General features: G+C 33.8%; 1 pseudogene; it reads right to left on the bottom strand.

Annotated features, from left to right (window-relative positions):
• Nucleotides 1-204: 204 nt before the first annotated feature.
• The window catches only part of LOC128174544 (multiple epidermal growth factor-like domains protein 10), a 293,920-nt pseudogene continuing 277,275 nt past the window's right edge, over nucleotides 205-16,849 (bottom strand).

The following is a 16,849-nucleotide window of genomic DNA, read 5'->3' as shown; positions in this document are numbered from 1 at the left end:
AAAGAGAGAACATAAACTCTCTTTTCTTAATCAAACATAAATTGAATAGGGAAAAATATTGATGAGTACATATACAACGCCACATTGACCCTCCCTGCCTTAAAAAGTTTTTCAATTGATTTAAATTTGAAATGTGCAACAATTTCAATGAATGTCTCATTTCTTACTTAGCCTGCACAAAGTAAATATCCTTTGTAGCCAAGCTGGGTTAGCGCTTTTCAGCACTTTGACTAACATTATAACAGAATTAGTTAAACGTTCTTTTGGCCTTGTCTAAGTAAAATTTTAAAAAAATATATTTTGAACAATTGCTCTAAACAAGTGTATTTGAATTGTCACATAACAAATATTCTTAAAAGCACCTTGTCTTCATAATAGCAGCATAGATTCCGTATAATTCCAGTTCTATTCTACATAAGTATATATATAATCGTTTTCATTTTTGTCAAAATGCTCCAGTTCTTGGTGAGCGGCACATCCGTTTTCTAGAACATAAATACTGTCGACATATGTATACGACTTTTCGACAGATTCGTCCACCTTTTCGTCTCGATTGCGACATCTTAAAATGGCCTTTCTGGATCTGAAAGGTAAGTAATACTTGTAATATTGACATACGGTATTTCCAAATGTTACAAATAAACAGGAACACTATTAAGAGGGATCTCTAAGATAGTGACCATGTTTAAACTGTATTGATATCTAATGTAAGAAGATCTCTATATAAACATTTGGGAAAGTATCCAAATTCAAAATAAAATTTTATGGATTTTTTTTCTTTTCTGAATAACAGTCTATTGCTCAACAAATAATATCTGAAAGTGTTTGCTAGATCTGAAGGTTGAAACGTTGGCCAACGAGCCTCCGTAAGTAAAACAAGATCCGATTAAGTATATAACCTACATGAAAATCAGGTTTAGAATAGCACTGCCTGAAAATAATACGACAACGGTGACGATGGAATAAACAGGAACTTGAATTGTAGATTGCGAAACGGATGGACCGTGTGCTGCAAAAAAGTACCATAATATATAATTTTCTCTTATCAATACAGTTGCATGTACATATGAAATGGTTTAAGGAAGGAGTTTTTTCTGGTTTTCGACTTGTCAAACGTAAATTTGATTAATTGTTCATTAAATCAAGATGAAAGGAAATTAAAATAGTATATTTTTCTTTCTTTTTTACCACATACAACTTAGCATAGAAAAATGTAATCAATGTTTAGAATGGAACAAGGACTATATTTTTGGCGTAATATTGGCGTAGGAAAATATCACATGTTGCGCAATTCAGAATTGCTGCAGATTATATATATATATAATGAGTCTGTTTTAGCATTTTTAAAACAATAACAATAATGTTGGATTTTTTTTTTACTAATGTGAACTAATAATATGATACTTGGGTTTCAGAATATGTTTTTAAAATATGATTTGCCTATCAAATAACATTTTTATAAGCTTTTTAAAGCGCCCAATCTATACATTGATTTTTGTGAAAAAATCACTAAAATCAGTTTTTCTCTCTTATGAAACGGTCAATATATTAGCTTTTCTGTCAATTTATATCTTTATATAAAGTCTTCATAATACATAAAAATTAGAAATATTTTATTATTGGAAGCATAAAAAAAATAATCAAAATTTCGTCAAAATTTAAGAAAATTAGAGGAAATGCGGGCTAAGCAATATCAATTTTAGTATAAATATTTATTCCAATATAGTAGTATAAGCTGATAGACACTCTCATGGTCTATGATTTCATTGAAGATTTGAATCTTCAAATCTTAAACAAATGTCTACAGAACTATAAAGAGCTACACTTTTTTTTATCACTCTTTACGTTGAGGAAAAAGGTAGTGACCTTGACCTGACCTTTATCCGAAAACAAAAAGGTCAAATTTAATTAAACTGATAGAATCATTAAGTAATATGATCCGTTTGACTGTGTCAAAATTTCATGTATTTCTAATTATAAGAAGTATGTTTGATAATGAAAAGACTCCTTCCTTAACGATATTTCCTATTTTTTGTTCGTCTTATTCAAATTGTTTTTGTGTATTTGTTTGTTAATTTGCAATTTTTTTTATTGACATTTTAAGATTAAATTGTTTTTACTAATTAGTTCCTGGCTAAGTTACGAGAAACTAGTACACATATTTTAGAATTCAATATTGGGTTATGTTATATATTACACGTATTATGTATACATGTTTTTTTTTACCATATGTAATGTTTATTTCTTTTCGGTTGTTCGTATCAATAACAAATTTCTCGTTCCTAACCAATATTTAAATACTCTTGTAAAATTAATGATAACCTTACGGTGTTTTAGATAATGCCCTGAATGCTTTTTAAAATACATTGTGAATTCATTTTTTTATCATTATCAATCACAAAAGTAAACAAATATACAAAAACTTCAAAAACTTCAATTATTAGCGTACAGACATCTTGTATAATTCCTTAATTTTTTATATTAATGCTACAAATAAATGAATAAGTTTTCAGTGAGAAGACATTTAAAAGTATCTAACTGGTTGTCTTAGAATATGTATATTAATACATGTTTATATTTATAAATATTTATACATAAAAATGTCTACATTATGTATATATTTAAAAAATAAAAAGAAGGGAAATTTTACGTTACATTGTTTTCATCACACTCTTTTATATTTTAAATCTATTACATATTTTGTTGGATTTTTCTGAATTATTTTAGTAATTTCGAGCTAGCAAACTTTAATCAACGCAATGATGTTACATTTTGATATGATTTCATATGAACAAAACTAAAACAAATTGAGCAAATGGATTAACTTTCCGAGTTGGAATATAGTTATTACATTCTATAGTACATGTATGCTGTTAAATAATCATACCATTATACGTTGGCCATGCAACCGTTGTCTTGTTCTGAAATTCATCTCTTGCTGAATAAAAAAATGAAATACGCTAATAACATTTACAGGTAGATATTCATAGTTTCTCACATGGTTTGGAGATAAAATGTCACGCATGTGCAAGGGATACTGAATAAGTTAACATAAATTGAATTTATGAAATGGACGTACATTCAACACAAATGTCTCCTTGAAAGCCGGAAGCACATCCACGAGGACACTGACCGGTCACGTGGTTACATTTTTCTCCATACAGGTAGAGACAATGTCCACATGTCCTAGAGCAATTGGGACCATACGTGTTGCTGTTGCAAACTGACATTACATGTAAAAAAAATTGTAATTTCAAGCCTCGTTTACTAACTTCAAACAGAAGGCTCATGGGGAACATCGCTAACCTGAGCAACATTAAGCATGATAAAATCCAATGTGGCCCCAACCTACTCCTCAAAATTTTGATTTTTACGAATTTGAATCAACACTATCTGAAGTTGCTTTCATTTAAGTTACAGCTGTTCTAGGCAAATAGTTTTTTTATTGAAGATTTTAAGATTTTTCTTCAGATATTCATACGTAGAAATTTGCCCCTTTGTGACCCCATCCTACCCCCGGGTATCATGATTTGAAGAAACTTGAATCTACACAACCTGACAATGCTTCCACACAAGTAACAGCTTTCCTGGTTGATTAGTTTCTGAGAAGAAGATTTTGAAAGACTGTTCACTATATACTCCTATGTAAAAATTTGACCCCCTATTGTGGCCCGTTCATACCCCCAGGAGTCATGATTTTCACAACTTTGAATCTACAATAACTGAGAATGCTTCCACACACGTAACAGCTTCCGTGGCTGATTGGTTTCTGAGAAGAAGGTTTTCAAACATTTTCTCTATATATTCCTATGTAAAATCCGACCCCCCCCACCCCGTTGTTGCCCCACCCTACCCCTGGGGGTCATGCTTTTCACAATTTTGAATCTACCCTTCCTGAGGATGCTTCCACATAAGTTTCAGCTTTTCTGACCAAATGGTTCTTGAGAAGAAGATTTTTAAAAATTTACTTGATATATTCCTATGTAAAATTCGACCCCCCATTGTGGTTACACCCTACCCCGAAGGGTCATGCTTTTCACAACCTTGACATTACTCTACCTGAGGATGCTCCCACACAAGTTTCAGCTTTTCTGGCAAAAAGGTTCCTGAGGAGGAGATTTTTTAAGATTTCTTAAAAAAATTCAATAATTCCTAAATATCTCCCCTTGTAAAAGGTTGTGGTTCTTAATTTTTACTTCGAATCTCCTTTGCCCAAGGGTGCGTTGTGCCAAGTTTGGTTGAAATTAGCCTAGCAGTTCTGGAGAAGATGTTGAAAGTGTGAAAAGTTTACGACAGACGGTCGGACGGACGGACTGACAGACGGACGGACGGACGGACTGACAACCGGACGGACGGACGACAGACAAAATATGATCAGAAAAGCTCACTTGAGCTCTCCGCTCAGGTGAGCTAACCATCCAAGCTTTATCGGACACAATATCTCATTGTATCATTTCTGGAATCATTGACACAAATTTGAAACTCTTATGACTTAAAAAATGACAATATCACATCGTATCATATTTTATTTACAAGCCTTCGAAGGCTTACATGAACCATTATCATTATGAAAAATGTAGTGTTTACCTTTGTTACACATAGATCCTCTATATCCCGGAACACAGCTAATGCAGGTCCCATCCACAATGTCACAATCTCCATTTTCACAATTTTCTGGGCAGGGTGTGGAACAGTTTTCTCCGTAATACCCTTCTTTCAGACAATCTATAAAAAACAAAAACAAAACAAATAACTCAAGGTATTAGACCGACTTAATGGTTATGGTTATAATTTTTGATTTTCATACTAAAAACTGATGATTCCTATATATAAATGGTCTTAATAGTACAATTATTATATTTATTATCTTATATTATATTTCATTATATTATATTATATTATTTTCATTACATCATGATGATATATAATATGTTAACGTTTAGATTTTTTTAAAGGATTTAAAACTTTGTGTGTTTTAAGTGAACTAAATTTTAAGCATATCCTAGTTAGAAATAATGGAGCTGGAATATTGTTATTACATTTTATATTACATGAATGCTGTTAAATAATCATACCATTATACGTTGGCCATGCAACCGTTGTCTTGTTCTTAAATTCATCTCTTGCTGAATAAAAATTGAAATACGCTAATAACATTTACAGGTAGATATTCACAGTTTTTCACATGGTTTGGAGATAAAATGTTACGCATGCGCAAAGGATACTTGATAAGTTAACATAAATTGAATTTATGAAATGAACGTACATTCAACGCAAAGGTCTCCTTGAAAGCCGGAAGCACATCCACGAGGACACTGACCCGTCACGTGGTTACATTTTTCTCCGTTCAAGTAGAGACAATGTCCACATGTCCTAGAGCAATTAGGACCATACGTGTTGTTGTTGCAAACTGACATTACATGTAAAAGAAATGCAATTTCAAACTTCGTTTACTAACTTCAAAGCAAAGGTTCATGGGCCAAATCGCTCACCCGAGCAACAACAGACATGATAAAATCCGCTTAATGGATTCATAATAAAAATAATTGGACAATGTGGTATATTACATGTAGATCCGTATAAATAAATGTCCATCCCACCACCATATTCTTGTGTTTATTATCCAGTCCCAGATGATTTTATAGTCATATAATGTTGAGCATTGCAGTTCTTAAAAAGATCCTAAACAATTTTTCATCAACGGGATATAAACCTACAACACATTCCCAACCCCTTGTGAGGCCCAAGAATCGTCCAGGGGCTAAAGTCTTAGCAATTTTAAAGAATCAGCAATATGTCAAAATGCTTGCATATCGGTAAAACCATACATGATAACATTTCAGATTTTGTGAATACTTAAAATGCTTTCCTTTGTACAACCAGATCCCCAATGTGGCCCGAACCTACTCCTCAAAACTTAGATTTTTATGAATTTGATTCCACACTATCTGAAGTTGCTTTCACTTCAGTTACAGCTGTTTTAGGAAAATGTTTTTTTTAGAAGATTTTAAGATTTTTCTTCAGATATTCGTACATTGTATGTGAAAATTTGCCCCCTCCCCCGTTTTGGCCGCATCCTAACCTCGGGGATCATGATTTGATTAACCTTGAATCTACACAACCTAACAATGCTTCCACACAAGTAACAGCTTTTCTGGTTGATTAGTTTCTGAGAAGAAGATTTTAAAAGACTGTTCACTATATACTCCTATGTAAAAATTTGACCCCCTATTGTGGCCCATTCATACCCCCAGGAGTCATGATTTTCACAACTTTGAATCTACAATAACTGAGAGTGCTTCCACATAAGTTTCAGCTTCCGTGGCTGATTGCTTTCTGAGAAGAAGGTTTTCAAAGATTTACTCTATATATTCCTTTGTAAAATCCGACACCCCCCATTGTTGCCCCATCCTACCCCTGAGGGTCATGATTTTCACAACTTTGAATCTACCCTTCCTGAGGATGCTTCCACATAAGTAACAGCTTTTCTGACCAAATGGTTCTTGAGAAGAAGATTTTTAAACAATTACTCTATATATTCCTGTGTGAAATTTGACACCCCATTGTGGCCCCACCCTACCCATGGGGGTCATGATTTACACAATTTTGAATCTACACTACCCAAGAATGCTTCCACACAAGTTTCAGTTTTCCTGGCTAAATGGTTCTTGAGAGGAAGATTTTTAAAGATTTACTCTATATATACCTATGTAAAATTCGACACCTCATTGTGGCCCCACACTACCCTCGGGGGTCATGATTTTCACAACTTTGAATCTTCTCTATCTGAGGATGCTTTCACACAAGTTTCAGTTTTCCTGGCCAAATAGTTCTTGATAAGAAGATTTTTAAAGATTTACTCGATATATTCCTATTTGAAATTCGACCCCCCCCCCCCGCCATCGTGGCCCAACCCTTCTCCAGGGGTCATGTTTTTCACAACCTTGAATTTACTCTACCTGAGGATGCTCCCACACAAGTTTCAGCTTTTCTGGCCAAATGGTTCTTGAGAAGGAGATTCTTTTAAGATTTCTTAAAAAAATTTCAATAATTCCTAATTATCTCCCCTTGTAAAAGGGTGTGGTTCTTAATTTTTACTTTGAATCTCCTTTGCGCATGTGAGCATTGTGCCAAGTTTGAAATAAGCCTAGCGGTTCTGGAGAAGATGTTGAAAATGTGAAAACGGACGGACGGACTGATAGACGGACGGACGGACTACAGACAAAATGTGATCAGAGTAGCCCACTTTTGCTTTCAGCTCAGGTGAGTTAAACATCCGAGCTTTATCGGACACAATATTTCATAGTATCATTTCTGGAATCATTGACAAAAATTTGAAACTGGATGTACATTAAGGAGACAATGATGAAACAAATATATACAGTTATTATCACTTAAAAAATGACAATATCACATCGTATCATATTTCATTTACGGGGCTTCGAAGGCTTACATGAACATTTATCATAAAAAAAAATGTAGTGTTTACCTTTGTTACACATAGATCCTCTATATCCCGGAACACAGCTAATGCAGGTCCCATCCACAATGTCACAATCTCCATTCTCACAGTTTTCTGGGCAGAGTGTGGAACAGTTCTCTCCGTAATACCCTTCTTTCAGACAACCTATAAAAAGCAAAAACAAAACAAGTAGCTCAAGGTATTAGACCGACTTAATGGTTATATTTTTTGATTTTCATACTAAAATCTGAAGATTCCTAAATATTTATGGTCTTAATAGTACAATTATTATATTTATTATCTTATATTATATTTCATTATATTATATTATATAATTTTCATTACATCATGATGATATATAATATGTTAACGTTTAGATTTTTTTAAAGGAGTTAAAACTTTGTGTGTTTTATCTGAACTAAATTTTAAGCATCTCCTAGTTGGAATAAATGGAGCTGGAATATTGTTATTACATTTTATATTACATGAATGCTGTTAAATAATCATACCATTATACGTTGGCCATGCAACCGTTGTCTTGTTCTGAAATTCATCTCTTGCTGAATAAAAAAATGAAATACGCTAACAACATTTACAGGTAGATATTCATAGTTTTTCACATGGTTTGGAGATAAAATGTTACGCATGCGCAAAGGATACTGAATAAGTTAACATAAATTGAATTGATGAAATGAACGTACATTCAACGCAAAGGTCTCCTTGAAAGCCGGAAGCACATCCACGAGGACACTGACCGGTCACGTGGTTACATTTTTCTCCGTACAGATATGTGGACAATGTGGAATGTTACATGTAGATCCTGTGTAAATAAAAGTCCACACCCCACCCACATATTATTGTGTTTATGATCCATTCCCAGATGATTTTATAGTCATATAATGTTGAGCATTGCAGTTCTCAACAAGATCCTAAACAATTGTTTATAAACGGGATATAAACCTACAACACACTCTGAACCCCTTGTGAGGCCATAGAATCGTCCAGGGGCTAAAGTCTAAACAATTTTAAAGAATCAGCAATATGTCAAAATGCTTGCATATCAGTAAAACCATACATGATAACATTTCAGTTTTCGTGAATGAATAAAATGCTTTCCATTGTACAACTAGATCCCCAATGTGGCCCAAACCTACTCCTCAAAATTTTGATTTTTACGAATTTGAATCCACACTACCTGAAGTTGCTTTTGCTTAAGATACAGCTTTTCTAGGCAAATGATTTTTTTAGAAGATTTTAAGATTTTTTTTCAGATATTCCTACGTGAAAATTTGCCCTCTCCCCCGTTGTGGCGGCATCCTACCCCCGGGGATCATGATTTGATTAACCGTGGATTTACACAACCTAACAATGCTTCCACACAAGTAACAGCTTTCCTGGTTGATAAGTTTCTAAGAAGAAGATTTTAAAAGACTGTTCACTATATACTTCTATGTAAAAATTTGACCCCTATTGTTGCTCCATTATACCCCCAGGAGTCATGATTTTTACAACTTTGATTCTACACAACCTGAAGATGCTTCCACATAAGTTTATTCTTTCCTAACCAAATGGTTCTTGAGAAGAAGATTTTTAAACAATTACTCTATATATTCCTATGTGAAATTCAACACCCCACCAACCCCCAGTGGTCATAATTTTCACAATTTTGAATCTACACTACCCGAGAATGCTTCCACACAAATTTCAGCTTTCCTGGCCAAATGGTTTTTGAGCGGAAGATTTTTAAAGATTTACTCTATATATACCTATGTAAAATTCGAACCCCCACCCTACCCCATTGGGTCATGCTTTTCACAACCTTGAATTTATACTACCTAAGGATGCTTCCATACAAGTTTCAGCTTTTCTGGCCAAATTGTTCTTGAGAAGGAGATTTTTTTAAGATTTCTCAAAAATTTTCAATAATTCCTAATTATCTCCCCTTGTAAAGGGCTGTGGTTCTTAATTTTTACTTTAAATCTCCTCTGCCCAGGGGTGCATTGTGCCAAGTTGGGTTGAAATTGGCCCAGCGATTCTGGAGAAGATGTTGAAAATTTGAAAAACTTACGGACGGACGGCAGACAGACGGACGGACGGACGACAGACAAAATGTGATCAGAATAGCTCACTTGAGCTTTCAGCTCAGGTGAGCTAAAAAGTCCGAGCTTTATCGGACACAATATCTCATAGTATCATTTCTGGAATCATTGACAACAATTTGAAACTGGATTAACGTTAAGGAGACAGTGATGGAACAAATATATACAGTTTTTATCACTTAAAAACATGACAATATCACATCGAATCATATTTTATTTACAGGGTCAGATTGCGATAATTTATCAAATAATGCTTAACATTTATGAGTTATAGCTTTAAGTGAGTAGATTTTAAATAGATGTTGGCTAATCAGAATTTCATCTAACTTCCTTAAATCAACCTTTCTATGTTTTTGTTTATTTTACTATGAAACTTAAATTTCTAACTCTTTCCTCATATATTTGGAATTCTTATTTTAAAAAAAAAGAATACACGTCGTGTAAAATCTAAATAAGGAAAGACAATTCAACAGAAAGGTTTAGTGAAAAAAGATTATATGCAAAAGGAGACCGCTTTGCGTATTCAGGCGAACAGGTTCTTGCGAGCGATCTTCAAAACTCCCTATACTTGTGATACAAGTTTTGGTGAGTGCTTGCGTTTACCCACTCTGCTGAACAGTCATCAGAATCATAGAAAATGGATCAAAATGTTTAAGCTACATACAGGCATACATTCCATTCGGCCTATATTTCATGATCTATGTTCTTCAATGCATGTTTATATTCAATATGTTTCATTCAATTTAATTCATTTTTTAAACATAAGTATTAATAGCCATTAAAATACTTCATATATTAGCATGCTTTTCTATTTGGCTTTTAAATCGGTTTACTTAATGTACAAAAGATTAACATAATTTGAAATTTAGTAAGAATATAAAATAAGTCTATATATAAAATTGTATCTACAAGCGTCATGTGCATGTTCATTCTACATAAGCCTGAATGTACTATTTTTTCGTTACCAGTTTTGCATTGTCTCCCTTTATACCCGTCCTCACATCCACTTGGACAAGTACCATTTTTGTAGTCACATTGTTCTTTTTCGTAGCAAGCGCCACAGACTTTACTGCAATTCATCCCATATTTGCCTTCACATGCTGTTAAAATCAATGCAAGAAAAGCTTTTATCCAAACAATTTCAAACAATTAGTGATGAAATCGTTATAAAAATTTTAATTATTCCCGAGATCACTAATAAGAAGTTTTGAAATGAAATTGAACAAAGAAAGAGATATATATGCATATGCTGGCTTGTCTATGCCATAAACACATCGAAGGCTTACATGAACCTTTATCGGTAAAAAAAATGTAGTGTTTACTTTTGTTACACATAGATCCTCTATATCCCGGGACACAGCTATTGCAGGTCCCATCTACAATGTCACAATCTCCATTCTCACAGTTTTCTGGGCAGGGTGTGGAGCAGTTCTCTCCGTAATACCCTAATTTCAGACAACCTATGAAAAAAAAAATGAAACATATAAGTCAACATATAACTCAACGTATTAGACCGACTTAATGGTTATGGTTATATTTTTTGATTTTCACACAAAAAAACTGATGATTCCTAGATTCCTAAATATAAATGGTCTTAATAGTACAATTATTATATTAAATTATATTACATCATATTTCATTATAGTTCATTATATTATATTATCTTCAGTACATCATGATAATATATAATATGTTAACGTTAAGATTTTTTAAAGGAGTTAAAGCTTTGTGTGTTTTATCTGAACTAAATTTTAAGCATCTCCTAGTTGGACTAAATGGAACTGGAAATTTTTTTATTACATTTTTTATTACATGAATGCTGTTAAATAATCATACCATTATACGTTGGCCATGCAACCGTTGTCTTGTTCTTAAATTCATCTCTTGCTGAATAAAAAAATGAAATACGCTAATAACATTTACAGGTAGATATTCATATTTTTTCTCATGGTTTGGAGATAAAATGTTTCGCATGCACAAAGGATACTGAATAAGTTAACATAAATTGAATTGATGAAATGAACGTACATTCAACACAAAGGTCTCCTTGAAAGCCGGAAGCACATCCACGAGGACACTGACCGGTCACGTGGTTACATTTTTCTCCGTACAGGTAGATACAATGTCCACATGTCTTTGAGCAATTAGGTCCATACGTGTTGTTGTTGCAAACTGACATTACAAGTAAAAAAAAACGAATATCAAACTTCGTTAACTAACTTCAAACAAAAGGCTCATGGGCCACATCGCTCATCTGAGCAACAATAGGCATGCAGAAAATACGCTTAATGGATTTATAATAAAAATATGTGGACAATGTGGAATATTACATGTAGATCCTGTATAAATAAAAGTCCACCCCCTCCCCATGTTCTTGTGTTTATGATCAAGTCCCACATGATTTTATAGTCATAATATGTTGAGCATTGCAGTTCTCAAAAAGACTTTAAACAATTGTTTATAAACAGGATATAAACCTACACCACACTCTGAACCCCTTGTGAGGCCCAAGAATCATCCAGGGGCTAAAGTCTAAATAATTTTAAAGAATCAGCAATGCTTGCATATAAGTAAAACCTTACACGATAACGTTTCAGTTTTTGTGAATAAGTAAAATGCTTTCCTTTGCACAAATAGATCCTCAATGTGGCCCCAACCTACTCCTCAAAATTTTGATTTTTACGAATTTGAATCCAAACTATGTGAAGTTGCTTTCACTTAAGTTACAGCTTTTCTAGGTTTTTTTACTTAAGAGTTTGAGATTTTTCTTCAGATATTCCTACGTAAAAATTTGCTCACCCCCCCCCCAGTTGTGACCCCATCCTACCCCTGGGGTCATGATTTGAACAAACTAGAATATACAGAACCTGACAATGCTTCCACACAAGTAACAGCTTTTCTTGTTGATTAGTTTCTGAGAAGAAGATTTTAAAAGACTGTTCACAATATACTCCTATGAAAATATTTGACCCCCTATTTTTGCCCCTCCTTACCACCATTATTTTCACAACTTTGATTCTACAATACCTGAGAATGCTTCCACATAAGTTTCATCTTTCGTGGCTGATTGGTTTCTGAGAAGAAGGTTTTCAAAGATTTTCTCTATATATTCCTATGTAAATTCCGCCCCCCCCCCCATTTGTTGTCCCACCCTACCCCCGGGGGTCATGATTTTCACAATTTTAAATCTACAATACCTGAGAACGCCTCCATATATGTTTCAGCTTTCCTGACCAAATGGTTCTTGAGAAGATTTTTTTAAAATTTCTCTATATATTCCTATGTAAAATTCGACCCTCTCCCCCATTGTGGCCTCATCCTACCCCCGGGGTGCATGCTTTTCACAACCTTGAATTTACTCTACCTGAGGATGCTTCCACACAAGCTTCATCTTTTCTGGCTAAATGGTTCTTGATAAGAATACTTTTTAAAAATTACTCTATATATTCCTATGTAAAATTCGACCCTCTCCCCCATTGTGGCCCCATCCTACCCCCAGGGTTTATGCTTTTCACAACCTTGAATTTACTCTGCCTGAGGATGCTTCCACACAAGCTTCATCTTTTCTGGCTAAATGGTTCTTGAGAAGGAGATTTTTAAAGATTTCTCAAAAAATTTCAATAATTCCTAATTATCTCCCTTTGTAAAAGGGTGTGGTTCTTAATTTCTACTCTGAATCTCCTTTGCCCAAGGGTGCATTGTGCCAAGTTTGGTTGAAATTGGCCCAGTGGTTCTGGAGAAGATGTTGAAAATGTGAAAAGTTTTACACCAGATGGACGGACGGACCAACGACGGACAAAATGTGATCAGAATAGCTCACTTGAGCTTTCAGCTCAGGTGAGCTAAACAGTCTGGGCTTTATCGGGTACAATATCTCATAGTATCATTTCTGGAATCATTGATAAAAGTTTGAAACTGGATGAACATTAACGAGACAGTGATGATATATACAGTTTTTATCACTTAAAAACATGACAATATCACATCGTATCATATTTTATTACAATGTCAGATTCCGATTAGTTATCAAATAATGCTCAAAGTTAATAGGATATAGCTTTAAGTGAGTAGATTTTAAATAGATATGGGCTAATCAGAATTTAATGTAACTTCCTAAAATCAACCTTTTGTTTATGTTTATTTTACTATGAAATTTAAATTTCCAATTCTCTCCTCATATATTTGGAATTCTTATTTTAAAAAAAAGAATACACGTCGTGTAAAATTTAGATAAGAAAAGAAAGTTTAAAAGAGAGGTTTAGTGAAAAAAAAATATGCAAAAGGAGACCGCTTTGCGTATTCAGGCGAACAGGTTCTTGCGAGCGATCTTCAAAACTCCCTATACTTGTAACACACATTTTGGTGAGTGCTCGCGAGCACCCACTCTGCTGAACAGGCATCAGAATCATAGAAAATGGATCAAAATGTCTAAGATACATCCAGCAATACATTCCATTCGGCCTACATTGCATGATCTATCACTACTGAATTCAAAATCCACTGATATTCCCAAAAATTGACTGACATTGTCTGACATCTACTGTATAACAACTGTACCCTACTGTAAATCCACTGTACACCCACTGTACAGAGCTACTGTACCACACTGTATCCCACTGTACCCCACTGTACAGAGCCACTGTACTCCACTGTACTCCACTGGACAGCACAGTACCTACCTACTGACCAGCACTGTACCTCACTGTACACCACTGTACGGGGCACTGACCAGCACTGTACCCCACTGTACACCACTGTACAGGGTACTGACAAATACTGTACACCACTGTAACCCACTGTACCTAGTATGTTTTTGTAAGTTATTATGTTTAAACAATGAATTGAATATTTACTTTATTTGAGACCAAAATCTGGATTTGTTTTGATTCTTTCCTATTGCTTACAAGAGATAAAATGGGCTTCAATTTCTTTAAGTTCATATATAATTACATGCGCGGTCAGAATTCTTTCCAGGGAAAGGGCAGGGATACTTGTTTTCTGGGGGAGCTTAGACATATTTTGAATAGTTGTACTATGTAAGTTTAAAAAAAAATTAAATTATCCTCTGACCCCCCCCCCCCCCCCCCCCCCCCAATCCTCCGATCCACGCATGTATTTATCTAAAAACTCGGAATCCAATTATCATACAAAATATAGCAACTTATTCAGTAAAATGGGGAAAATACTTTTATATATTTCAAAATCAATGTTTTAGTAACTAAATATCTAGTTGATTTTTTTTTTACAATGAATTTCATTTAATCAATATTGTCAAATAAATATTAGTATATATGTTACATTAAAGTTTTAAAATTAAGAGAATTTAAAACTATGAATTACAATTTATAGATAGTTTTAAATTATCTGAATTTTAAAACTTCAATGTAACATATATGTGGAGGAGGGACAACTTTTTAAACGATAAAAAAAATTCCACCATATTGCTCAATATACTGACTTTTTTTTCAAAAGAGAAAAGATAACTGGTCTGGACTTTAAAATGTCTTTGAAGTTTTACTTCACAGGAAGATCAGCGAGTCAGTATCTGTGTATAGTATACATACTTTCAGTAGATCAAAAGGTGTGAATGTCCCAATATTCAACCTTGTAAATTGTCAGTCTGACACCTTGTTCAAGATATTATGTAATTCCCTTATAAGGGTATTTGTGGTCTTTAGATGATTAAATCCATCTGAAATATATTGTTTTAAAAACATTACATGTATGAATAAACGAAATACTCTTTATATTAATCATTTTAGATGCTTTTTTTTATTATTTAAATCAAGTCGGATATTAAACATGTTAAACATTTATAAATCCTCCCCCCCCCCACCAGTCGCTGATATCAAAATAAGTATTGTGTTAAATTAAAAATGAAATATGGTGATAACGAACATTTACCCTATTACGGTACTATTATTTATATACTTTTGAATTTGAACACTGTTCATTATCAGCACATGTAATACATCTACATGTATCTTCTCTTGCACAGCTAAAAATGTTCCCATGATATACATGTAGTGACATAGTTTTAATAAGAAAAAATACACCCCCTCCTTCCCTCCATCCCTCCTCCCCATCTCTCATTCTCATTTGTAACTATTCTCCTCCAAAGTCAGGAAGGCATACATAAGCACCCCCCCCCCCCCCGCGCAATATTTTTGCTGCATCACAATTTAATTTTAGCATCTCTTCAATTATAAGCGACACCTTAATTAATAGGCAAACATGTTTATTTTCTCTTTCCGTAATAAGTGAATTGTGTAAGGGTCGGATAAATGAGAAAAATAGTTTTATTATTCATTAATTGAAAATACGCAATTTATTTTTGAATCATGTTGAATGTATATGACCTAATAAATTTCACGACGATGAATGCGCATGCAGCCCAAAACATGCATACAAAATTTTCTTTTTTAAAACAAACTTATAAGCTATTAAAGCTGTATTTCCTGATTATACACTCAATTGGAACTTGTTGCACGAAAACGTCACTCCATGGAAAACGAAGTCCATTAGTTGTCATCGTATAATGGCTGCCTTTACATTCAAGTGAATATTTTCACTGATCGTATGGTTTTCTTATACAATTATATTTGTTAAAATTAACGTCTTAAACAATGTCAAGTGCTAAACACAATGAACTGAGTTAAATCTTTAAAGCAGAATTAGTTTACTGAATTTTTTTAATTGTGCTTTACACACGTGCTCGGACGACATCTCCGTATAAAATCGCGTCGTATGGTCATTAAAACAAAAAGATATTCAAATTACGACGAATTCTGACTAATTATTTATATCTTGTGTAATATTTGCTTCCTGTGTATAGTGATTAGCAGCGTTCACGATCGCATGTAGACTTCCAGCCCCGGAGGCTTTCACACCTCAAGAAATTAAGCCACGCCCTCACCTGAGATTTGCCACCCGGTAAAAAAGTTCGGCTTTTAAAACGATCTTTCGTTTTTTCTTCTGTTTTGTTCTTCATTGACTGAAACCAGTATATTGTATCATAACAAACATTTCAAATCTTCTATAAAATCTCTCTCTCTCTCTCTCTCTCTCTCTCTCTCTCTCTCTCTCTCTCTCCATGCTAACGTACGAATATTTTAGTATTTAAATAAAGTACTACCGGTAACATGTAGTAATGTTGACAGCGGCTAAATCTACATATTGGCATTTAAAAAATTAAAGTATGTATTTATCTTTAGTTTCGGGATAATGTCCATGGATTCAAATGATTTGAAGTTCGTTATTCAATGATTGTCTTAAAAATTCTTAATAA

The sequence above is a fragment of the Crassostrea angulata genome, chromosome 2, assembly GCF_025612915.1.
Source record: "Crassostrea angulata isolate pt1a10 chromosome 2, ASM2561291v2, whole genome shotgun sequence".
NCBI lineage: Eukaryota > Metazoa > Mollusca > Bivalvia > Ostreida > Ostreidae > Magallana > Magallana angulata.
The sequence above is the reverse complement of the archived record's forward strand: the minus strand, read 5'-3'. Positions and strand labels throughout refer to the sequence as shown.